At 41.8% G+C, this 26,065-nt stretch overlaps 1 protein-coding gene across 6 annotated transcripts in view; it reads left to right on the top strand.

Moving 5' to 3' along the window:
• Nucleotides 1-9,924: 9,924 nt before the first annotated feature.
• LOC144606777 (homeobox-containing protein 1-like) overlaps nucleotides 9,925-26,065 on the top strand; it is a 46,098-nt gene continuing 29,957 nt past the window's right edge. For 5 of the 6 annotated variants that reach the window (XM_078423136.1, XM_078423135.1, XM_078423133.1 and 2 more), the window contains exon 1: nucleotides 9,925-10,054. The gene's annotated coding sequence lies outside the window, so the exon portion shown is untranslated. The remainder of the gene's footprint in view (nucleotides 10,055-26,065) is intronic. The other variant, XM_078423134.1, reaches the window with a different exon arrangement.

The following is a 26,065-nucleotide window of genomic DNA, read 5'->3' as shown; positions in this document are numbered from 1 at the left end:
AGCATTTCCCCTGACACTATTATTAATAAAGGGGGGGAAAAACGTTCATTTTGAGAATGTTTTGACTTGCTATTCTTCTCAGGTACTTTACGGAGAAGGGAGTCGAATCCAAGGTGAGATTTTCTAATAGATTCGGAGAAGAGAGATGGTAGGTGCAGTATCTTTGGATGCAACTGCAGAGGAGGAAGGAAGGGAAATATGAGTTGCGTATTATAACGAGGTAAAGCAGCCCCCTATGCTGACAATAGACACAAAAAGCTGGAGTAACTCAACGAGCCAGACAGTATCTCTGGAGAGAAGGAATGGGTGACGTTTTGGGTCTCAACCAGAAACGTCACCCATTCCTTCTCTCCAGAGATGTTGCCTGTCCCGCTGAGTTACTCCAGCATTTTGTGTCTATGTTCGGTTCAAACCAGCATCTGCAGTTCCTTCCTACACACCCATATGCAGACGGTTGCTCGTGGATATTACAGATGCAAAACAGTTGTGCATACAACACATGACGTTATGCCAGTGAAAGGCAAACAGGCGCCATTTATAAGTAATACAGTAGCACTTTGAGGCTCGCCGCACCAATATTTTCCGTGGTTGTTGGTACTGCCAGAGGTAACTATTTCCCTCTTACGTGTAACTTAATTGACTAGCTGCGTTAGTTAAATGGAAAGAAGGACAGGGATTCCTGTGGTAAATTCTACATCGCTGGGTTCAATGAATCTGTTCAATTATCTACAAGGCATGTGATGAAAACTCTTCGCTTGCTTGAATGGGTGCAGCTCAACAAAAACCACAATAAAGAAGCTTACTTGATTAACACTTCGCTCACCGGCCTGGAGCAATGTGACTGCAGTGTTCTCCATCTATAAATTGAACTCAAGTTACTCACATGCCTACTTTGAAAATAGTTTCGAAACCAAGCAGAAAGGACAAGGGAATAGAGGAACACCACTACCTAAAGACATGAGACACTGTAGATGCTGGTATCTGGGACAAAAAAAAACAAAGTACTAGAGGAAATTAGGAGATCAAACGCCATCTGTGGAGGCAAATTAGCGAAAAATATAAAAACTGATAGCAAGAGTTTTTATAGTTATATAAAAAGAAAAAGGGTGGCTAAGATAAATGTTGGTCCATTGGAGGATAAGACGGGGAATTTGTTGGTGGGGAACATGGAGATGGCAAAAGCATTAAACAAATATTTTGTATCAGTCTTTACTATAGAAGAAATTAAAAATATTCCAACGCTGGATAAACAGGGGGCTATAGGAATGGAGGAGTTAAGCACTATTAAGATCACTAAGGAGATGGTATTAGGTAAATTAATGGGGCTTAAGGCGGATAAATCTCCTGGGCCTGAGTGATTACATCCTAGGGTCTTGAGAGAAATAGCGGTGGGGATCGTGGATGCATTGGTGATAATTTTCCAAAGCCCCCTGGAGTCAGGAAGGGTCCCGGTGGATTGGAAAATGGCTAATGTAACACCTATATTTAAAAAGGGAAGTAGACAGAAGGCTGGTAATTATAGACCGGTTAGTCTAACATCTGTGGTGGGTAAAATGTTGGAGACCATTATTAAAGAAATACTGACGGGTATTTGGATAAACATAACTTAATTGGACAGAGTCAGCATGGTTTTACGAAGGGGAAGTTATGTTTGACTAACTTGCTTGAATTCTTTGAGGAAGTAACATCTCAGGTGGATAAAGGGGAACCAGTGGATGTGGTATACTTGGACTTCCAAAAGGCTTTTGATAAGGTGCCACATAAAAGACTATTACTTAAGATAAAAAATCATGGGATTGGGGGTAATATATTAGCATGGGTAGAAGATTGGCTTTCAAACAGGAAGCAGAGAGTTGGGATAAATGGATCATACTCGGGATGGCAATCGGTGACTAGTGGGGTTCCACAGGGGTCGGTGCTGGGACCCCAGCTGTTTACAATTTATATAAATGACTTAGAGGAGGGGACCAAGTATAATATATCCAAGCTCACAGATGACACAAAAATGGGAGGTAAAGCAGGGAGTGAGGAGGATAGAAAAGGCCTGCAAAAGGATATAGATAATCTAGGAGAGTGGCAGCGACTTGGTAGATGAAATTTAATACTGATAAATGTGAAGTTATGCATTTTGGAAAAAAAAATCATAAAGAAAGTTATTTTCTAAATGGGGAGGAGCTGCGTGGTAATACAACACAAAGGGACCTGGGGGTACTAGTACAGGAATCACAAAAAGTTAGTATGCAGGTGAAGCAAGTGATTAGGAAGGCCAATGGAGTCTTAGCCTTTATTGCCAGGGGGATAGAGTATAAAAGTAGGGAGGTGTTGCTGCAGCTGTATACAGTATTGGTAAGACCGCATTTGGAATACTGTGTGCAGTTTTGGTGTCCATATTTAAGAAAGGATATACTTGCTCTGGAGTGCAGTTTACACGGTTAATTCCAGGGATGAGGGGGTTGACATATGAGGAAAGGTTAAGTAGGTTGGGACTTTTCTCATTGGAGTTCAGAAGAATGAGAGGCGATCTTATTGAAACGTATAAGATCGTGAGGGGCCTTGATCGGGTGGATGCGCTAAAGATGTTTCCGATGATTGGGGAGACCAGAACTAGGGGGCATAGTCTTAGAATAAGAGGGGGCTCTTTTAAAACTGAGATGAGGAGAAACTTCTTCACTCAGAGGGTGGTTAGTCTGTGGAATTCGTTGCCTCAGGGAGCTGTGGATGCAGGAACGTTAAATAAATTAAAAACATAAATAGATTGTTTTTTAATAGACAAGGGAATTAGGGGTTACGGGGAGCGGGCAGGGAAGTGGACATGAGCTATGGTTAGTATAGTAAGACCTGAGTAATCTCCTGGACAAGTTTCGATCGCCTAGCTTGGGGTCGGAGAGGAATTTCCCGGATTTTTTTCCCAAATTGGCCTGGGTTTTTATCCGGTTTTTCGCCTCTCCCAGGAGATCACACAGTTCTTTTGGGTGGGAAGAAGGGCGATAGTGGGAAGGGGTTTGGGGTAGGATCAGCCATGATCGTATTGAATGGCGGAGCGGGCTCGAGGGGCCGGTTGGCCTACTCCTGCTCCTATTTTCTTGTGTTCAAAGGAATGGATGACATTTTGAGTTGTGACCCTTCTGCAGGACTTAGGTACAGAGACTATCCCTCTGTCTCCACAAATGCAACATTGAGTTCTTCCAGCAGTTTGATTTTTACCATAGCCTGTAGATTCACCTCCAATTCACAGGCAATCCTGACTTGGAAATATATGACTCTTCTAGCGTTGTTCCCCTCACCCCTGCAATCAGTGTGAAGAAGGGCCCTGACCCAAAACATCACCTATCCAAGGTCTCTAGGGATGCTGCCAGACTGCTGACTTACTCCAGCATTTTGTGCCTTTCCTTGGAAATATTTTATCCTTCCTTCATCACCACTAGGTTATAATCTTGGAACTTTATTCCAATCAGTGAAGGATTGCAGTGATAGAGGAAGAGAGCTTGTCACTGCAGGCTCATGGGTAATTAGTAATGAATATTATGTGCTGGGGATTGCCACTGATGTTCTCAGCCCATAAATGTATTGAAAACAAATCTTTGTGTTTGGATTATAATAAATCATAAATTGTTGGAAATACTCAGTGTGTCAGTCAGCTTATGTGAGTCTGTAACAGAATCAACTTTTCAGTTTTAAAACCCTTTGTCAGAAATGGGAATATGAGAAAAAAGGTTTGTTTTAAGTTCTTCAGAATAACACCATAAATTATTTTATATCTAATTGACAAGATCAATGAGATTTAAGTTTAATGCCGCATGTAAAAATCTATAATCTCTTGACAATGTAACTCTCATAGGATTGCCACACAATCTCTTGCAACCTGGTCACTGCATTCAGTGCCCGCCATTTCACATTAGTGAAACCAAGTATAGATAAGGTCTCTGCTTTGCGGAGTTCCTGTGCTTCATCTGCAATGACCGTCATTCCAACTCTCCTTCCCACTCGTGCACCACCCAATCTATCCTCTGTCTTCTCCGTTACTGCAGAGAGGCCAACTACAAATTAGAAGAACATCTTATATTCTGCCTCGGTGGCTTACCTGATATAAACATTGAATGTTCCAATTTCAGCAAACCCTCACTCTTGGTTCTCCCACACATATGTATATGTCCAACTATATATTTTTTCTTTGTTCACCTCTTCCATGGCCTGTCCCCTTCTGCTCCTGATCCCCTCCCCATCTGGTTCCTCATCACCGTCCCACCCTCTCCCCCCACCTGCCTCCATCTGTCCATGATACCCTCCCCACCTGGTTCTACTTATCCCCTACCAGGCTTTGTCCCATCCCCTACCCTCCTACTTGACTCAATCTGTCAACATCCCTTCCCCATCCAGTTTCAACTATCACCAAACAGCCTTTATCCCATCCTCCTTCATAGTGGTAATCTTTCTATTACCCTCTCAGTCCTGATGTAGGATCCTGAACCGAAACGTTGACATACATTTGCGTCCATAGATACTGTTTGACCTGCTGAGTTCTTCTAGCATTCTGTTTTTTATTCTAGTTTGTGCAAATGTTCATCTGAATAACAATGAACTTTATCTGTGCAGAAAATCATGACTTGACAAACAGAATTATACAAACATTGATTCAGACGCTCAGTTTTATTGGTGTACTGTACTAGGGTTTACAGAAACTCATCATTGTAAACAAGGCTAAAAGATAATGGGAATGGTGAAATTGATATCACTACATTGTTATATGTGCCTAACACCTCATTTTCAATGTTAAGAGCACCTTATAACACATCTGATCAATACCGCTGCAATCTGTAAACACAGACTCATCATAAACCACTTGGTTTGTGAGATGTTTCTGCTAAGGAAGGAATATTGCCTCAGGGAAAATAGGGTCAACTGTTATCTGAACAAATGTATTAACTTTAGCAAGAACAAATTGCTCCAGCTACTAAAAGCTGCTGAACCATGCCATTGCCAACCAACTGCCATTGACTGTTCCTCTGCTATTAGGTTGGCATTTTTTTTGATAAATTTAAGGTGAGAGGTGAAATATTTAATACAAACCTGCAGGGCAATGTTTTCACACAGAGGGTGGTGGATATATGGAAATTAGCTGCCAGAGAAGTAGTTGAGGCAGGTATTATAACAACTTTTAAAAGGTATTTGGACAGGTAAATGGATAGGAAAGGTTTGGAGGGTTATGGGATACACACGGGCAGGAGGGACTAGTATAGATGGGGCATCTTGTTCGGCATAGGCAAATTGAGCCGAAGGGCCTGTTTCCATGCTCTATGACCTTATGATATTTCATGTATAAGGATCAAATTGAAGGTAGGTATGAGGAGCATAATGTGGTGCTGTGGCACTGCTAATAACGCTGTTGTCCTAGAACTGCAACAATCCACATTCAATCTCGACGTCCAATGCTGTGTACGTGCAGTTTTCTTCCTGTGACCACTTGGGCTTCCTCTGGGTACCCAGGTTTCCTACTACATTCTAAAGATGTGCAGATTGGTAAGTCAACTGGTTACTTTCTGACCCATAGGCCATAATCTGTGGGACAATTTGTCACAGAAAATTATCTGCATTGTATTGTTAGTGATATAATCTGGGGGGAGGGTGAGCTGATGAGAACGTGGGGTGAACAAAAATGGGATTAGTGTACAATTAGTATAAATGGGTGTTATTGGTCAATTTGGAGCCAATGGCTTATTTCTAATCTAGTATGAGTATGAAAGACAATATCACTTCATAAATGTTCCTGCCCAGGTGCAGCTATGACAAAATGATTTTAGCGACATGCATTTTTACTACAAGACATTTTTTAGCTACAAGACATTTCTTGTCTTTTAAGTAAGTACTAGACCAAGTTTGGGCCCAAACCTCCTGCATTGGTGCAGCATCCTCTCCTCTCAAAATATATATATAATAGTTCAAATAGTTCAATTCCATACATTTTTTAATCAGTACTCAGGATAATATAACAAACTCTTGGCTGTCCCAATAAGTTGTTTTTTAAAGCTGAAGTTTAGTTCCCTCCGTATTGACATCTTCGTGAAATTCCATCTGTTTTTAAGGGATTGTCAGGATATAATATAATAATATAATACTGAGTTCCCTCAGTATTGACATCTTCGTGAAATACCATCTGTTTTTGAGGGATTGTCGGGAGCCCTGTTAGTCAAGTGAGCAGGTCATAAACTCTCCTGATTGAAAGATCACTAAGGAACCAGGATTATTTAAGGATTAATTATATCTTATTAATAGTTTAAATAGAGACCTTGAAGGGCTACTTTGAGTATTCCTATCTTATAAAGATCCAGAGACCCAGGGCAGCATTGGGCATCTAGGATTGGTGGCTAATTGAAAGATTGGAGGGAATCAAATCCATGTGTGTTTGCAGCAAAGATGACAGACGGTGGGGGTAGTTAGTGACAAGAAAACTAAGACAATTGAATTATAGATTAGATTTAAATCATATGAAAAGTGAAATAATGAAACAGAAAGAATGGATTAAGAGAGATAAATAAAATGGATAGGCAGAAAAGGTTAAAAAACATAAATCTCCAACAGTAATTAACTTATTCATGAGTGTCTGGAACTTAAGTCTATAATAGCAGCAAGTACTCTTAGCTTTAGTCTGAAGAAGGGTCTCGACCCGAAACGTCACCCATTCCTTCTCTCCTGAGATGCTGCCTGACCTGCTGAGTTACTCCAGCATTTTGTGAAATAAATACCTTCGATTTGTACCAGCATCTGCAGTTATTTTCTTACACTCTTAGCTTTAATGCTCTTCTCAACTCAAATTCCAAATATCACTGATCAATATACTGTGATAGAATTCAAGAAACCAAAACGACCCACAGCCTATAAATGAAGCAATGTTAGGCCACAAGGAATAATTAGAGGTGGATGTGTAATTGTAATACTGGAACAATTTTGCTCTTCCCATTTTTTATGCAAACTATTCATACTTGGAATGAAAATTATGTGAATTTGTCACAGTTGTAGCATCCTCCTGCCTGTGGTGGGGCTCCATAGGAGTGGTTTGCGCAATTGCAGCTTAACAAGTTTACATAAATAACTATGATTATTGCCTTTAATATCTAAATTCATAATTGAGAGGTTGACAACTAATGCATGTTCAGGATTTTTTAAATAAAATTTGTAATTGAAAACATTAAAGTCACATGTAAATGTAACATTTTTAATATGAAATGCACAATCGAAAACCTTAGCAAGTGCATACATAGGGTGCAAATAAATTAAAAGTAGGTTATATTTAATCGATTGTGCTTTTAGGAGTACTCATAGACAATTTGTTTCTTCCATTCTTGGGGGAGAGCAACCCAAGGCTTTTTGGAGATATGTGACATCTAGATGGACAGACAACACTGGTATCCAGATGTTTAAAGTGAACATCTGTCTGATCACTGAGGACCAGGCGAAGGCAGAAGCCCTTGCAAACCAATTTCAACACATTTTCACCTGGGAGCATATGGAGCCTTCAACATTTCCGGGTCTGCTGCCCAGCTCTTATGCTGATATGCCTGCTATTAAAATTGAGGTTGAAGGTGTAAAGAAGTTACTGCTCAACATCAATACAACAAAAGCTATTGGACCTGACCAGATACAGAATCAAGCCCTTAAGATCGCGGCCAAAGAACTGGCTCCTGTTTTGCAGCTGATTTTCCACAGTCGCTTGACTCAGGTGATGTTCCGCTGGATTGGAGGAAGGCTAACATCACTCCTCTCTCTAAGAAGGGTTCAACCACCAACCCGGCTAATTGTTGTCCTTTAACAAGCACGCTGCAAACTACTGGAGCATGTAATCGATAGTAACCTGAGGAAACACCTTAGCAAACATAACATACTTGCCGACAACCAACATGCATTTAGGAAGCATAGATCATGTGAGTCTCGGCTTATCCTGACGACAAATGACCTGGCCAAGAACCTTGACAGCAATGTCATCACGGATTTAGTAGTGCTAGACTTTTCTAAAGCATTTGATGTCATCCCACACCAGAGACTGCTTCGGAAGCTTGACTTCGAGGGTGTTCATTCCAACACGAAACGATGGATTTCCAGTTTACTGACAAAACGTCTTCAGCGCGTGTGTGTGAATGGAAAAAGCTCTGATTGGCGTCCAGTGTTAAGTGGTACACCTCAGGGCACAGTATTGGGCCCACATCTGTTTTTGCTTTACATTAATGACATCCGTGGAAAGGTCACAAGTACGACCAGACTATTCGCTGATGATTGTTTGCTGTACCATTCAATTAGGTCAGCTGAAGATAAAGATGCTCATCAAAAAGATCTCGATACTATGGTTGCGTGGTCACAACAATGGGGGATGCAATTCAATCCTTCCAAATGTGAAACCATACGTGTCACCAGGAGGAGGAAACCAGGCGAAACATCATATAATATCCTTGGTGCCACCCTTGAAGAATCCAAACAGACCAAGTATCTTGGCATCAAATTACAGAACGATCTACTTTGGAATGGTCAGACTCATCATGCAACGGTGCAAGCAACAGGTGTCCTAAATTTTCAGAGACGCAACTTTTATTATTATTCAACTTCTATCAAGGAGAATTTATACTTCACCCTTGTCAGACTTCATTTGGACTACGCAGTTGCAGCATGGGATCCATAAACAAAATAGAAACATTTCTTCCATCGAACGTGTCCAAAGACAGGCAGCTCGATTTGTTTCAAATACCTATGAGAGAGAAGCGAGTGTTACCAAACTTCTAAATCCATTGGGGTGGAACTCGCTCTAAGACAGATGTAAAGCCCACCGTTTGACCTGTTTTTACAAAATGTTAAATAGTCAGCTTGACATAGATTACCAAATCTACACCAAACCCAAACCTATCAGGAGCAGACAACGGTATTTAATTCAATTCGAGATTCCACCTGCCAAAATAGATGTGTATAGCAATTCTTTCTTCCCTCGCACAACTAAAGCATGAAATAGTCTTCACCCTACTATAGTTACTCAACCAGACACAACTACATTTAAGGTAGCTCTTCTTCTTCAAGAAGCCATTCTTGCTTAAGTCAATACTCTGACACCACCAGTTTAAATTCCATTTGGAATATTTTGGAGGACCAAGAATCAAGAACGACTGAGACATGGCAATAAGTGGCTGTGGAATTTAAAATAAATTGAAGATTGCCAAATGCTGATGTTTTGTGTTAAATGATTCTTTGCAAAGCATCAATTGGGCAATCACTCCGGTGCGAGCACGGCTCTCGGACTGAGTGACAGTAGCTGTCGTGCACGGCGCTCAGAGTGACAGCGGCTGTCGTGCACGGCGCTCAGAGTGACAGCGGCCGTCGTGCACGGCGCTCAGAGTGACAGTGGCCGCCGTGCACGGCGCTCAGAGTGACAGCGGCCGCCGTGCACGGCGCTCAGAGTGACAGCGGCCGCCGTGCACGGCGCTCAGAGTGACAGCGGCCGCCGTGCACGGCGCTCAGAGTGACAGTGGCCGCCGTGCACGGCGCTCAGAGTGACAGTGGCCGCCGTGCACGGCGCTCAGAGTGACAGCGGGCGCCGTGCACGGTGCTCAATGAAAGCGGCCGCCGTGCACGGCGCTCAATGAAAACGGCCGCCGTGCACGGCGCTCGGACTGAGTGACAGCAACCGCCGCGCGCGGGCCCGGGCTCAGGCTCGCGCCGCCTCCAGCGCCGCCGGGTGCACGCGCGCGCGATTGAGTGAGCGAGCGAGCGAGCGAGCGCGGGGGAGGAGGAGAGTGTGGGCGAGGGAGGAGGGGAGTGTGGGCGAGGGGGGAGGGGAGTGTGGGCGAGGGGGGAGGAGAGTGTGGGCGAGGGGGGAGGAGAGTGTGGGCGAGGGGGGAGGAGAGTGTGGGCGAGGGAGGAGGAGAGGGAGGGAGGGAGGGAGGGAGGAGGTGAGAGGTCAGAGGTGAGAGCTCCTCACAATCTGTCATGGCGAATGATGGAGCAGCGACTTGGGCTTTGGTGTGACTCGCAGCTCTGGCTGTAACGGACGGATCGCCGAGCTGCAGGCGGCAGGACACCGGTGAGTTTCCAGACAAACTGCAGGATCCGGGCGGGGGCAGGAGATATCTTGGCCGGTAGCTCTTCTGAGAAGGGAGTTTTTTTTAAGATGATGGGAGCCACGTTATTTACAGTGTTTTGATCGCTAGTTTTCAGCACAACAATACTCTTTATTGAATCCAAAAGGCTTCCCCTGCGAGGACTTTACGGGCACTTTAAATATAAGCAGATCTTTTGTGTGATGTTTGGATATTTTTCTCACTGTACACTATTGTGTACTGAACTATAATAAAACAATTTTTATACAGCATCCCTACTGTATCCAGATCACATACTCGCTTAATGGTTTGTAGTGGTCTGCTTTGTTTACAGTTTTTATTTTATTCTGGCTCTTTCAATTGTTCTTTTTCATTTTTGCATAACAGTTTTTTCTAAAATCGTATTCGCCATCAAGAAAATCCAGGGCAGTGTAAAAGTTAAAATCTCGGTGCGGTTTGCGGAGTTGTGATTTTTTTCATAATATCATCGCACAACGATGATTAAAATAAAACCGGAAAGATTAGAAAATAATTCAGAAGCATCATGCTCTGCTGCATGTTTTTTAATTAACATTTGGCTCCGTTTCAAGAGATTACACGTTTGAAGCAAAATGGGTGATGGGACACGAAACGAATGATGCTCGACTAAATACAAGATGTTTAAATTCATTGTGATTGATAATATCCTTCCTTCAAAAAAGGTATAAACAATAGTAGAGTTTCAGGTGTTTGTGATATCATAGATATGTAATGTTCAATATTTTAGTAGTTTAATTTACTTTAATATAAAATAACTGTGTTCTATCATACCACCATAAAAATAATCATGACTGCTTACTAAAGTTAGCTTGAATACAATCAAAACATCTTTACTTTAAACTGTTTTTTTTAAATACTACTGAAGTTTCACAAGATTTCTTTCGCTATTTCAATAGTGTTATTAATCTATTTAAAGCCATATGCCATCACTTAAAATAGTTTAATGCAATTATACAAATTCTATTTTGGAAACTGTTACTTAAAGCATTCAAGTAACTTTATATTATGGAAAATAAATTACTTTGAACATTTTTCCTTCAGTTTTGTGAAAACTTTCAAACCCCTCATTCATAACCAGATCGAAATTGAGACTTGATTCTTACTCTACAATAACATTATATTGAACTAGACCAGGTTATGAACCAAATGCAGGACAGAACGCCACAGAAAATCCTTCTTCCCTGTGGCTATCAAACTTTACAACTCCTCCCCCTTCTGCCATGGGGTAGCCTGAGACTGTCTCCCCTCCCGCCCCACTCCCCCCCTCCCCAATATTTGCATATCCCCAAGCCTTTCCACTCGTCACTTTAATTTCATGTTTCATGTATTTTGTGTTTTCATGACTGTTGGCAGATCAATTTTCCTCCTGGGATAAATAAAGTTCCATCGTATTGTAAATCTAGTACACTTCTGGACCCAAAATGAAGATAGAAATTCAAAACAATAAAGCATAAGAAAACCTCTTTCTTCAATGTATTTGAGCAAGAACTAAATATTTTGATATAGGAGATTTAAGGAAGTGCAGCTGCTGCTTTGTACAAAAAAAAAAAGAAACAATGTGCTGGAGTACCACAGCAGGTCAGGCAGCATCTCTGGAGAGCATGTCTTGGTAACGATTCAGGTCATGACACTTCAACAGACTGAAGAAGGGTCCCGACCCGAAAGTCACAAATATTTATAGGTGACTTTCGGGTCGGGACCCTTCTTCAGTGATGCTGCTTGGCCCGCAAAGTTACTCCAGCAATATGTGTCTTTTTAAAATATTTTGATATAATTGTTCCCAAATAATTGAAAAAAACTAGTGAGGGGAGAGAATGATGGCTTCATGTTGTTAAGTTAAAAGATTATAGTATGGATTTTGTTTGGGAGAACAAAAGGGAAGCTAGTGTTAGGTGGTAAAACATTGTGTTTAGTGTCAACAACCTACAAAAACAAGTCGAAAGGGAACTGATGTGAAGCATTTCACCAGATAGTTAATTAATTTGAAATGAAGGGTTAATAACGTCTCTTTTCTGACTGCATTGAGTTACTTTTTAATAAGGAAGGTTAGAAGATTGACTGCAGAATCGTTCTCTGTCCGTCTTGCATTTTGACAGGCAGGAGAGCGGTCTGGGTTGGGTACGGAACTTGTATGCATTGCGCAAAATGACAGAAATCAAATAAAAGATAATGCACAAGAACAAATATCCATTTGACGATTTAAGCACAAAATCCTTAATTTATACATCACCAATGTGAATTTTAACTATTGAATTTGAATACACACTCTTTAATTTAAGCAGGATTCTGAACAAATAAATAATGCTGCAATTAGACACGAGGAACTGCAGATTCTGGAAGTTTAAGCATAAAGTAGTAGAGTAACTTAGTGGGTCAGGCAGCATCTCTGGAGAACATGGAGAGGCGATATTTTGGGTCAGGACTCTACTTCAGACTGGTTGTAGTGGGGGGGGGGGGGGGGGGGGAGAAAACAGGAAATGAGGTGGGGCGGGACAAAGCCAGGCAAGTGGTAGGTAGATACAGGTGAGGAGGGTTGATTGGCAGATGGACAAAGGCTAGATATGAAAAGGAGACAAAAGGTTGTGAGATAAGGTGAGTTGATTTCCAAGGTGTTGTACCCCGTACAATGTATAGTAGGATTTAAAATAAAACTTGTGAGAATACTGACTAGTATTTAACAGGAACACAGTCAACTAACGAGTAAATATTATTGAATTGTTAGCATCAGCTCATAAGGTATCTGAAAAAGCTCTGGAATTTATTGCTAAAACATCTCCTCTACATCGAAAGTAGACACAAAACGCTGGAGTAACTTAGCGGGACAGGTAGCATCTCTGGAGAGAAGGAATGGGTGATGCTTCAGGTCGAGATCCTTCTTCCTCTACATCTGTCTTCTTAAAATTTACCTCTTTGGCAAAACTTATGGTCATCTATTTCAATATTTCATTATGTTTTGATATCAAATTTTGTTTGATAAATACTACTGGAAGGTTAATGTGAATGTTTTTATTTTGTAAAGATGAAATCTAAGTTATAATTTAGAAATTGCTGTGTTTTCTAGGCAAAATAACAAGTGTTATATTTGATGTAATTTAGGATTGGAAAGAGAAAAGGTAATTTGTGTATGTTAGTTCAAAGGACATATAAACTTAAAGATTGTGCATAATCCAATATTTCCTCAACGGTACCTCTTAATTTGTTTGTTGACTTAAAAACGGCATGAAGAGTCATAAGCAAAGTAGGAATTAGCTTTGGGATGGAACTTTGATTTGTATCTTGCTTTCAAATATAGCAGGGAAATTATATATATACTAGACCAAGTGGATCCGTTGGGCCCAAACCTCTCCTGCATTGGTGCAGCACCCTCTCCTCCCCCCCCATTCCCCCTCCCTCCTTTCCCCCTAACCCCCCTTATCCACCCCCCCTCCCTCTCTAGAAGATAGATTTAAACTTTAAAACGCGAATAACTTTAAATATTTAACACCGATTTCAATGAAACTTCTTCCATTAGCACTAAAGGGACGACGGTGAATAAGGTGGGCCTAAAATTGTCACGTTATCGTGTACCGTTTTGGCTGTTGTTCAGGAACAAACAAACAAACGAGAGTTTTAGTATATAGATGTACGCACACATACACACACACACACACATATATATGTAGCAGAAACTGACAGATAATTGAAAATATGCATATATATATATATATATTCATATGTGTGTGTGTGTATACATACACACGCACACACACACATGTATATATTTTTCCAAATATCTCAGCAGTTTCACATGGTCCAGAGAGATATCACTTTTTTTATAGTGCTGTACTTTAGCGAGATAGATTCTGCTCCTGGTAATATTTCAGGTTTTGGAGATATTGAAATGGCTGATTCAGAACAAAAGCATTCTTAAAAACCCATTCGTAGGTTTGAATGGTCTGAAGAAGGGTCTCGACCCAAAACGCCACCCATTCCTTTTTTGCCGAGATGCTGCCTGTCCCACTGAGTTACTCCAGCATTTTATGTTGATCTTCGAAAGTTGCAGGACACAGTTCAATCTATTGGCATCTTTCTTTTGATTGGAAAGGTGGTTTGCACATTGGCAAACTGATATGAATAGAAAAGAATCAATATATGAATATATGGTACAGAGTGTACAGGTGAATAATGCAACAGTTAACCATCTGATCTGCTTTATGATCGATATTGAAGTAAAAGTGGCTGTGAATAATGTAGTTAAAAGGAAATTTTCCCTTTTTGTATTCCAAAGCACATCTGTAGATTAGTATTGTGGTACGTTTGGAGAGTTGTAGTTTGGGTTGACTGTTAATCTAACTGGTAGTCAGTTTTAAGCTATATCATGGCCGCTGATGATACAGTTCTACTTCTGATTTGCTACTGATTTGTTCTGTGCAAAGAAGTGTAGGATCCTGCCAATGACAATCACCAAAAGCATTTTTTACTGATTGTTATTTCATTTTTGTTTTGCAAATCTGCTGCCGTTTCTCCCTACTTTACATTTGAAATACAATTACTATTCTTAATTGGTTGTGGAACACCTGTCATGAAGTTTGGAAGTTGTAATTTTCTCTCTGGAGTCTGAAGAAAATTCTGCACTATTGTTGCAGTTAGAGGTGCCTTTGCTTTAGGTATGGTTGACAAATATGGGTAATCGGGCTTTTTTGCCCCTAAATCTCCTTACACAATGTTTGTCACGCAGTAGCACCTCAGAAGAAAGTACTATGATAGTGATGCTTTGCATAATCCCCAACTTTAAGACTAATTAAAACATCACCCATTGTTTCCATGAGATAGCCTGTTCTCACGACCTTCTTTTGGACATGTCCTGTTAACTGATAAATGGATGCACTTCTGCTGTTCAGTGTAGGCATTAGGATACTTCTGGAATGAATGCTGATTACCCCTGATGAAGTTTGACCGACTTTTTTTTTCCCATCATCTCTACTCACTGTGAAAAAAAAGGTTTGTGCAATTGGTGCAGGGATGTGAGAGTACCATTACTGTTAGTGTTACAAATAAACATCAATTACCATAAAAGGTAATTTTACCAACTAAGTGAGTACTGCAGCAATAAATGCAGAAATATTTTGAAACTATTGGTAGAACATTCAAGCGTGGCTTTTAAAATCCAATTTTGAGCCTACAAATTGAAGTTTCCAATTGAACTATTGAAAGTTAAGGTGATGGCGTTTGTGTCATTGAATCAAATTTCCATCATTCATCTTTGGAAATGTACACAAATAAATGACATTTTTTTCTGATACACCCAAAAGTTGAGATAATTAACTGAAAAACCTGACTTGTATTGTTATGTGACAACCAGATGCATCTTAACTGTTATTCTCGAAAATCAGAACCTGGGAGGAGGTATTGAACATCCCGCTTGAGAATGGTAACTTTTTAAATAACAATGTATTTTTTCTTTTGTTGAAGAGCCAATGCCATTGCTAGAGCCAAGTGCTGATTCAAGATTGGGGATTTGGTTGTTGGGGGGAGTGGCGGGGGTTGTGGAGAGAGTAGAGAGGAATAAGGAAGGTTCACTTTGGTCATGATACTCCTGCCATTTTGTGCTGCAGGCTTGATGAATCAGTTATTTATTTAACAAACACGTTCTTTGGACAGCAACAGATTGCTTGGGCTGCTGAAAATCCGAAATAAAAGCAGAAGGTACTAGAAACACCCAGACGGTAAGGTGGCCTTCCTGAAGAGAGAAACAGTGTTAGCAGTTCAAGTCAATCAACTTTCATCAGACCTGCTGCACAATTTTTGTGTTTGCATGCATATTCTGCTTTAGAAGCATGAACTATAGGGGTGGGAGCACGCCATTTGTGCCTTTGAGCTTGCTTTGTTATTTGATGTATTTGTGTCTTATTCTCTACCTCAAAACTTGGTTTCTTTGGTAGAGAATCTCTTCACCTTAGTTCTGAATGACTTAGCATATTTCCTGACTTCTTAGCCAGAGGAACCGTCCTTCCTTTATCTATCCGATCGAGTCCTGTTAGAAGTTTGTATGTTTTATAGAATGGTTACAATGCAGAGGAAGACCATTTAGCCTGTTGTGTCGATACCAGCTGTATACTTTAAGAACACACTATTCCCAGCAGCCTCACTTTAGCTTTCCACATTTTTCCTCGCCTTACATTTAACCAATTCCCTCTTAAAGGGCACAATGGACCCGTCTTCAGTACATCTACTGAGAGAGCATTTCAGTTTACAATTACATAGGGCATTAAAACAAAGTGGTTTTCCTTGTCACTGTCAATTCTCTTCCCCCTTATTGTATACCTATGACATCTAGTCCTTGACTTCAACCAATGGAAGCAGCCATCCACTAGGCACTCTGTTCAGACCTTCATCATTTTATGTACTTACCATAGATCTCACCTCAGCCTCTGCATCACCACAGAAAACTGTTCCAGCTCTCCAATCTATCCTTGTAGCTGTAATCCTTCATCCCGCAAACCATTGCCACAAGTCTCCACTGGACACTCTCTGATGCCTCCATATTCTTATAGGTATGAAGTGACCAAAATTGAACAAAATACTCCAGCTGAGGCCAGCCTAATGTTTTAAAAAGGTTCAGCATGACCTCCTTTTACAGTAAATACAACCCAAAATAATGTATGTTAACTGCTTTCCCAACTTGTCATTTTGTTGGCTTGTACACCCATAGCACCAGGTCCCTTTGCACCTGCACTACTTTATCCTTTATTCTGAATTGATTCACCTCATTCTTCAAATACAATTGGACAGTTACATGGATAGAAAAGGCTTGTGTTATGCTCTGGGGCACACAGGAACTGGACTCAAGCGCACGACTCACACACAAGAGTCAATTTGGAGAAAATAAAGGCGTTCTTTAATTTTCACATTAAAGAACACTGCGATTCGAACCAAAAACTCTAAACTTACTCAGCTACAAAAACATTAGTTACAAAAATTACTTACTAGCTATACTACGACCGAGAGCACATGAATCAGAGCACATGAATCACAATACGAACTGGCACAGGACAAAGGGAGGCATGGACTATATATACACGAGGTAAGGGCACACAGGTGGAAACAATCAAGGCGGGGCTGACAATTACAATGGCAGGAAGTCAAGGGGCCTGAAATGAGAATCTAAACACAGAACATGACACAAGACTAACAGATATGACGGGATATTACAGTACCCCCCCCTTTAGGACCGACTCCTGACGGTCCAGGCTGGTCAGGATGAGTCTTGTCAAAGTCCTTGATCAAAGTTTTGTCCAAAATGAAGCTGGCAGGAATCCAGCACATCTCCTCAGGACTGTAGCCTTCCCAGTCGACCAGAAACTGGCGACCGCGACCTTTCTTGCGGACTGCAAGAAGTGCCTTAACTGTGTAGACCGGACCACCGTCGACGAGCCGGGGGGGGTGGAGGGGGCTTGGAGGCGGGCACGAGTGCACTTTCCTTGACCGGTTTTATTTTGCTGACGTGGAATGTAGGGTGAACCCTTAATGACCTGGGGAGTTGTAGACGGACCGAAACAGGGTTAATGACTTTCGAAATGGGAAATGGACCCACGAACCTTGGAGCCAGCTTTCTGGCGTGGACGTGAAGTGGCAAGTCCTTTGTAGACAGCCATACCTTCTGGCCTGGGCGATAATGCGGAGCGGATCTGCGGTGGCGGTCGGCTGCTGCTTTCATCCGGGACTGACCCCGGAGTAGAACCCTCCGAGCTCCGTCCCAGATTCGGCGACAGCGTCGGATCATGGCGTGGGCAGAAGGCACCGTCACCTCACCCTCATAAGCCGAGAACAAGGGGGGCTGGTAGCCGTAGGCACACTGGAAGGGTGAGAGTCCCGTGGCAGCCGTAGGAAGCGTGTTGCGTGCGTACTCGACCCAGATGAGATGGTCGCTCCAGGTGGTCTGGTTCTGCGCGATCAGACAGCGCAAGCAGGTCTCGAGCTCCTGGTTCATCTGCTCAGTCTGGCCATTGGATTGCGGATGGTAACCAGAAGACAGGCTGACGGTGGCACCTATGAGGGAACAAAACTCACTCCAAAACTTGGACACAAACTGAGGACCTCGGTCCGAGACAATGTCTGTAGGGAAACCATGGATACGGAAAACGTGAGACATCATTACCTCTGCCGTCTCTTTGGCAGAGGGGAGCTTGGCCACAACGATAAAATGTACCATCTTTGAAAATCGGTCTACCACCGTCAGGACAGTTGTGTTACCTTTGGAGGCCGGCAACCCAGTAACAAAATCAATGGAGATGTGGGACCAGGGCCTCTGAGGGACTGAAAGTGGGTGCAGCAGGCCCGCTTGGGCTTGTCTGGAGGGCTTGCTCCTTGCACAGACAGGGCAGGCGGCCACATATTCAGCTACATCCTTCTCAAGTGAAGGCCACCAAAAACGCTGTTTAACCACAAAAACAGTTCTCTTGGCACCTGGATGGCATGTGAGCAGGGACGTGTGAGCCCAGTGGATTACCTGGGGGCGCAATGTCACAGGAACAAACAAACAGTTAGTAGGACAGCCACTCGGTGCTGGAGTCTCATCATTAGCCTGCTTCACATCTGTTTCGATCTGCCAAGACACCGCTCCTACCACACGGTTAAGTGGCAGGATGGGTTCGGGTTCTCTGGTATCAGGTTCAGGGTCATAAAGTCGGGACAGGGCGTCTGGTTTTGTGTTCTGGGAACCGGACCTGTAAGACAGAGAAAAGTTGAACCTACTAAAAAACAGAGTCCATCTGGCCTGACGTGAGTTGAGTCTCTTGGCTTTAAGGATGTATTCCAGGTTCTTGTGATCTGTCCATACCAGAAAAGGCTGCTCGGCCCCCTCCAGCCAGTGCCTCCACTCCCCCAATGCGGCTCTGACCGCCAGCAGTTCTTTGTTCCCGACATCGTAATTTATTTCTGCGGGGGTCAACTTACGTGACAGGTAGGCGCAGGGATGAATCCGGTTGTCCTTCTCCGCTCTCTGGGAAAGTACCGCCCCAATCCCCTCGTTGGAGGCATCCACCTCCACAATGAACTGTCTGGGGATCTGGGATGGTCAGAACAGGAGCGTTGGTGAACAATGTTTTGAGGCACTGGAAGGCGGCTTCGGCCTGAGGATTCCACTGGAACTGGGTCTTGGAAGACATGAGAGAGTGCAGAGGAGCAGCAACAGCACTGAAGTCTCTAATAAAACGTCTGTAAAAGTTTGCAAATCCGAGAAACTGTTGCACCTTCTTTCTGTTAGTGGGGGTGGGCCAATCGGCCACCGCACTGACCTTACCAGGGTCCATCTGGATGTGGTCAGCCGATATAATGTAGCCCAGAAAGGACATTGTGTCTGCGTGGAAGTCGCACTTCTCGGCCTTCACACACAGACAGTTAGCTAGGAGCTTCTGCAACACACTTGACATGACGCTCATGAGACTGTATGTCTGGAGAGAAGATAAGAATGTCATCAAGGTAGACAAAAACATACTCATTGAGAAATTCCCTGAGGACCTCGTTCATAAAAGCTTGGAAGACTGCGGGGGCATTGGTTAACCCGAACGGCATCACCAAATACTCGTAGTGCCCGTTAGGGGTGTTAAACCCAGTTTTCCACTCATCCCCCTCTCTGATTCTCACTAGATGGTATGCATTCCTTAAGTCTAGTTTAGTGAATACTTTGGCTTTGTGCAACAGTTCAAAAGCAGAAGACATCAAAGGAAGTGGGTAACGATTCTTGATCATAATCTCGTTTAGGAAGCTGTAATCTATGCAGGGATGAAGTGATCCATCTTTCTTGCCCACAAAGAAAAACCCCGCGCCTGCTGCCGAGGAGGACGGGCGAATAATGCCCGTCCTCAGGGAGGACTCAATGTACTCATCCATCGCCTTCCTCTCGGGGCCGGATATGGAGTACAGTCGCCCCTTGGGAATAGGGGCCCCCGGCAGCAGGTTGATAGCGCAGTCAAAAGGTCGATGAGGAGGTAGGGTGGTGGCCCTGGACTTGTTGAACACCTCCATCAGTTCATGGTAACATGGTGGAACCTTCGACAGATCGGGATAGTCATCATCATCATCATTAGAAATCTTTATTTCTTCAGATTTAAGAACATTTATTCCCAAAACCGCCCCGATCTTCCCGTAACTCACCCCTTTGTTCACTGGTTCAACAAGACATGATTGTGTGCACTCAACCCCCCATCGTCTGATCTTACCAGATCGCCAATCAATCTGAGGATTGTGTTTCTGCAGCCAAGGGAAACCAAAGACCAAGGGATGTTGAGCTGAGTCAAACAAGTGAAAAGACATTATCTCCACATGGATAGCATTGAACATGACTTTGACAGGTTCTGTACGATGAGTTATCTCAAACAACTGACGTCCATCTAAAGCGCTCGCCACAATAGGTTGCAACAAGGGCACAGATTTAACCTTACACGATCGAGCTAGAGTCCAGTCCATGAGACTCTCGTCGGCTCCGGAGTCGATCAAAACCCCCCGAGTCACAATTTGCTGATTCAGAGTGAGGGTGGCCTGTGTCAGAGGTCGAGGAGGTAAGTCCGAAACGTGGAATTGGCTCACCAGTGTCCTCCTTTTCACTGGTGAGCCACCCCTTTTACCGAGCAGTCGGCCAGACGGTGTCCTTGTTGACCGCAGTAAAAGCAGGCTCCGTCCTTCAGGCGGCGCTGTCGCTGCTCCAGAGTCAGCCTGGTTCGTCCTAGCTGCATGGGTTCCTCCGACGGCTGAGAGGACGCTGTTTTCTCCGGCCAGCGATGGACAGGGAACGATGACTTCTTCGGTGTGAAGGACCCGGAGGAGCGCCCCTGGTGATTGGGAGGACGATCAGCAGCCTGGTGTCTTTCCTTTTCCTTTATCCTGTTATCGACACGAATAGCCCTGGTAATTAATGTCTCTAGATCATTGGGTAACTCAAAAGGTGAAAGTCTGTCCTTTATAGCCTCCGACAACCCATTCATGAATGCATCCACTTGTGCAGGCATATTCCACCCACTGTCTGTTGCAAGGGTTCGGAAGTCAATGGCATAGTCTATCACTGGGCGAGTGTTCTGTTTTAGCTGCAGTAAGACTCGGGAAGCTTCCTTAGCAGAGGAAGTGTGATCAAAAATACTGCTAAATGTTCTTTGGAAGAGGTCTAGATCCTGACAGACTGTGGAGCCCCGAGACCACTCCGCAGTGGCCCATGCTGCAGCTCGTCCCGTCAAATGGGACACAATAAATGCTACCCTGGCCTGGTCTGAGGGGAAGTGTGCAGGGTTATGCTTGAAGTGGAGATCACATTGTACAAGGAATGATCTACAATTCTCCGAGTCTCCAGAGAACTTATCTGGTGAAGCCAGGCGTAGAATCAGCGTGGGGTTCGCAGGCGTGGCCGGAACAGCAGGCGGATGGCCGGCCGAAGGTTCAACGTGAGCCAGTGGAGAAGCTGCCGAGGTTGGGTCGAGACGAGCCAGAACCTGATGGAGTTGTACAGCGAGGTGGTTAATCTGGGTCGTCACTGATGACTGGAACTCGCCTTGTCTATCGTTCAGCTCGCGCACCCCGTGACTGACTGAGCGCAGCTGCTCCTCCTGGTGCTGGATCTTAGTGCCCTGGTTGGCAAGGGCTGATTTCCAAATCTTAGAGTCGGCTGAGTCCATATTATGGCCAGTTCGTTCTGTTATGCTCTGGGGCACACAGGAACTGGACTCAAACGCACGACTCACACACAAGAGTCAATTTGGAGAAAATAAAGGCGTTCTTTAATTTTCACATTAAAGAACACTGCGATTCGAACCAAAAACTCTAAACTTACTCAGCTACAAAAACATTAGTTACAAAAATTGCTTACTAGCTATACTACGACCGAGAGCACATGAATCACAATGTAAACTGGCACAGGACAAAGGGAGGCGTGGACTATATATACATGAGGTAAGGGCACACAGGTGGAAACAATCAAGGCGGGGCTGACAATTACAATGGCAGGAAGTCAAGGGGCCTGAAATGAGAATCTAAACACAGAACATGACACAAGACTAACAGATATGACGGGACATTACAGCTTGGAGAGATATGAGCCAAATTCAGGCTGATGGGACTAGCTCAAATATCAATTGGCATATAGGAGTTGGTCGGTAAGACCTCTTTCCATGCTTTATAACTATGACTGATCTAAGTTGAGTCTTATATTTGCATCCTCCAGTTATACTGTCAACTTGTGGCATATTTCCTTCTGCCCCACACCTAAATTTAATGCTTTGGAGTTGTATCTTGTGATATGATGAAGTATGTTGAGACTGACTGAAATTGAGATGGTAATCATGATAGCAAGAAACACAAAGAACAATGAGGGATTGTGTGCAAGACCAGTTTATGCAAAAGTGATGGCTGTTGAGCCATTAAATTTGTTTCTTAATGTATAACATAAACATCATTAAAAATATAAGTGTGAGCATGAAACAATACATTATCAAAGTGATAGTGCATTTACTGAAAGTACCTTTAAGACTAGAGGGTTGCTAAGAGTGCAATTAAACTTGTGAAGAACTGCCATATTTTTGATTGGCCTTGAAGGGCGGCACCCTATCACAAAGTCAAACTGGATTCTTTAATTTATTGCCTTTGGCCTTTGTACTTAGTATCTTTGCTATGTGAATCACAAATTATTAAACACATAACCCTGTTCACTTTTGTTACTGTTGTCCCTAAACAAAGATGATCCATTCATTTTTAATATTTTAACAGTGTTAGCTTTCAAATTTACATCAGATTGAAAATAGAGCCTTTAATCTTCTCAGAATGAGCTTGAGTGAATTTCAAATTCCCATTTTTGAAAGGCAGGACAACAACAGATAAAACGATTCAGTAAGAACAACAGCTCACTAACATAAAAAAGTGTATTTTAACAATGAGAAGAACTAAGTCTTTTGATTACTGATGTTGAATAATCCTTACCAAAGTATTTTTCCATTTATGCAGTTATTTAACTAGTGTGGACCAAAGGAATTGGTTCAAATAAATATTCCTGCGTCAATGAAGCGAGAAGATCTAGGTTAATCCCACAATCTCCTGTGTGAAAATTTCATCAAAAGCAAAAAACTGCATAGAAGCAGCACATTTTACGCAAAATCTGATTTATAGAAATGTTGGGAAGACGTAGCTTATTCACCATCTTTTCCTCAACAAAAGCAATATATATAAATCAGTATCTGCTGCATCAAGTATTCAATGTTTGGTCTGGCATTTTACTAACAAAAACTTGGATTTGTGTAATAACTTTTAATAAATTAAAATGCTTAGGAGGAATATTACCACACAGAAGCCACATAAAGTTAGTTATAAAAGTAAGATTAATCGAGTTAACCATGGATGTGAACTGATTAGTTTTAATCTGCTAAAGACTACATATACTGTATAGAAACTTTATACACACACACACACACACACACACACATATATATATATATAAATTCCAATAGATTTACACATAAATTACTATGTAATTAAAAAGCTACAGTATTTTGAATTGGTTGGGAAATTTACCACAAAATAAGTATATACATTGGCATCTGGTATGCAGACCGAATCTTAGTTCTGATGCTTAACCCTTGCAATAAACATATGTGCTGTAACATTTCTTTGAAATAAAAACAAAGTAGTAAAATAATTTTTTCTTTTGTGTTTTGGTTCTTTAAACTTATAAAACTGAAAATGCATATTACCAGAAAGTTATGAATTAGTGATGGGATACTGGTTCATTAAACAGAAAATGTGTGTAGTTTGGGTTCTCACGTTTTATACAATTGCAATATTAATTAGTGCAGATTTTGAAAAAAAAGTTTTAAAAATACTCTATTTTTTATATACACTAATAAGCTGCTAGGAATACCAATAACACCACAATATCGCAAGAAAATGGAAAAATCACCAGTTAGAATAACATTTTACTGAATAGATTTATAATTAACACTTTACAGCAGAACTCCAATTAAATAAATTGTTCATTGAGACTCCTTAATACGTTTTTCTTAAGTTATATTCCTCAGTTATCTTGAGGGAGCTGATACAAATGTAGGGATAAAATGTCACATCATAGATCAGTTATGAATTTACAAAATGAAGGGACAGCAATGGGATGGAGTGGGTGAGGTGATATGAAAATAACCTACTCCTGTTATGCTATTCCTCCTTGTGGGAGCATCCTTTGTGATTACCTGCTGTAATTGTAGTTTATTTTAATAAACAGAAGTGCCTGTACCTTGGCATTTGGATAAAGAATGTTAAGTATTGCAACAATTAACCCTATTATGATTCATTTATATGCTATTTCTTGTCTTCAAGCAATAGAGTAGAAATGTAGATAAAAGTATAAATAAAAATTAGCTTATCTAAAATCCTCTACATCTGAGAAACACTGATGAAAGCACTAATCACACTTTGTGCAATGCTGACACCAATTAGAATACAAGTCCACATAAATAATTGGTCAGATGACATCTTGACCACATAGCTATTCCACTTTGTGAATTATAGTCATACAGCATGCAAACAGGCCTTTTGGCCGAACTCGACCGTGCCGACCAAGATGCCCCATCTAAGCTAGTCCCATCTGTTTGTGCTTGGCCCAATCCCTCTAAACCTTTCCTATCCATGTACCTTTCTAAGTGTCTTTTTAATGCTGTTATAATATCTGCCTTGACAACCTGCTCTGGCAGCTCATTTGATATACTCACCATACTCTGAGTGAAAAAGTTGCCTCTCAAGTTCCTATTAAATCCTGCACCTCTTACCTTAAACCTATGTCCTTTGGTTTTTGATTCCCCTACCCTTGGTAAAAGACTGTATTCACTCTATCTGCCCCCCTCAAGATCACCCCTCATCCTCCTGTGCTCCAAGAAATAAAGTCTTAGCCTGCCCAACCTCGTTTTATAGCTCGGTCCCTTTATAGCAGACTATTATTTTAAGGAGGATCTCACTGTAGAACCAAATAATGACCTCACTCGACAGTCATAAAGTGCAATTTGCAGCAAGTTTTGTTAGATAGTGATTAAGAATGAGAATCCTGGTTTCATTTTTTTCTTTGCTTAATTGTTTACTCATCAGTCCAAATGTTCAGTTGTAATTTTTTATTGCAAGCAGTTCAGTTGGCACGATCATAACAGCTTGTTTTAGGATATAATAACAAACACAAGTTTTCCACAATATAAGCAGAGTGACGGAATACTTTAGTAATAAAGCTTGTAGTTATCTAAATCCTGGGGCTGTCACTTTACTCCAATATTGAAGTCAGCCCCACTTCAAATTTGTTTCTTAGTTCCAATGCCTGCATTGCCAATAGAATGAATCTGATTTGCAACTCACTTTCAGAAAAGACCTAATCATTATTTAGACATGAATGAGAATTATTCTGGAATACAGCTGTATTATTGCAAAAAATGGTCAGTACTTTTTGATGAAAAAACAATAGATTATTTAAGCATTGGACCAGTCGAACTACTTCTGATAAATGTAACATTATTTCAAAACAAGATTATCTTGGTAGTGGGTTCACATTTGTAACTAGCTCGTAGTGGTGCAGTCTCTCCATATGCATCCCCATCATTTGATTCTGCCTTTGTCTGTCCACTAAAGTTAATAGATTGAATAGTATTTATAACAGTAATGAAAAGGTCGTTGCATCAAACTTTATATATCTCCAAGCATATCTTCTGAATTTTATTTTCCTAAATGACATGCAAAGCGATATATTATTCCAAATGTTTTATTTCACAATGTAGTCCAACTTTATGGTCCGCTATCTTATCTGCATTTGACCTTGTACATTATTACATAACCATTTGTTTACTGTAGCTGAAAATGACATAATATTACAGATGCTGCAAATCCGAAAGCAAAGTCTATTATCTCTTGATTCCCAGTGCTGATGAAGGCTTTTCAGGCTGACACGTTAACTGTTTCGTTTACCACAGGTG

This window comes from Rhinoraja longicauda, chromosome 27 (genome assembly GCF_053455715.1).
Source record: "Rhinoraja longicauda isolate Sanriku21f chromosome 27, sRhiLon1.1, whole genome shotgun sequence".
In the NCBI taxonomy this organism is placed as follows: Eukaryota; Metazoa; Chordata; class Chondrichthyes; order Rajiformes; family Arhynchobatidae; genus Rhinoraja; species Rhinoraja longicauda.
Note: the sequence above shows the minus strand (reverse complement) of the source record. Positions and strands in the feature narration are given on the sequence as shown.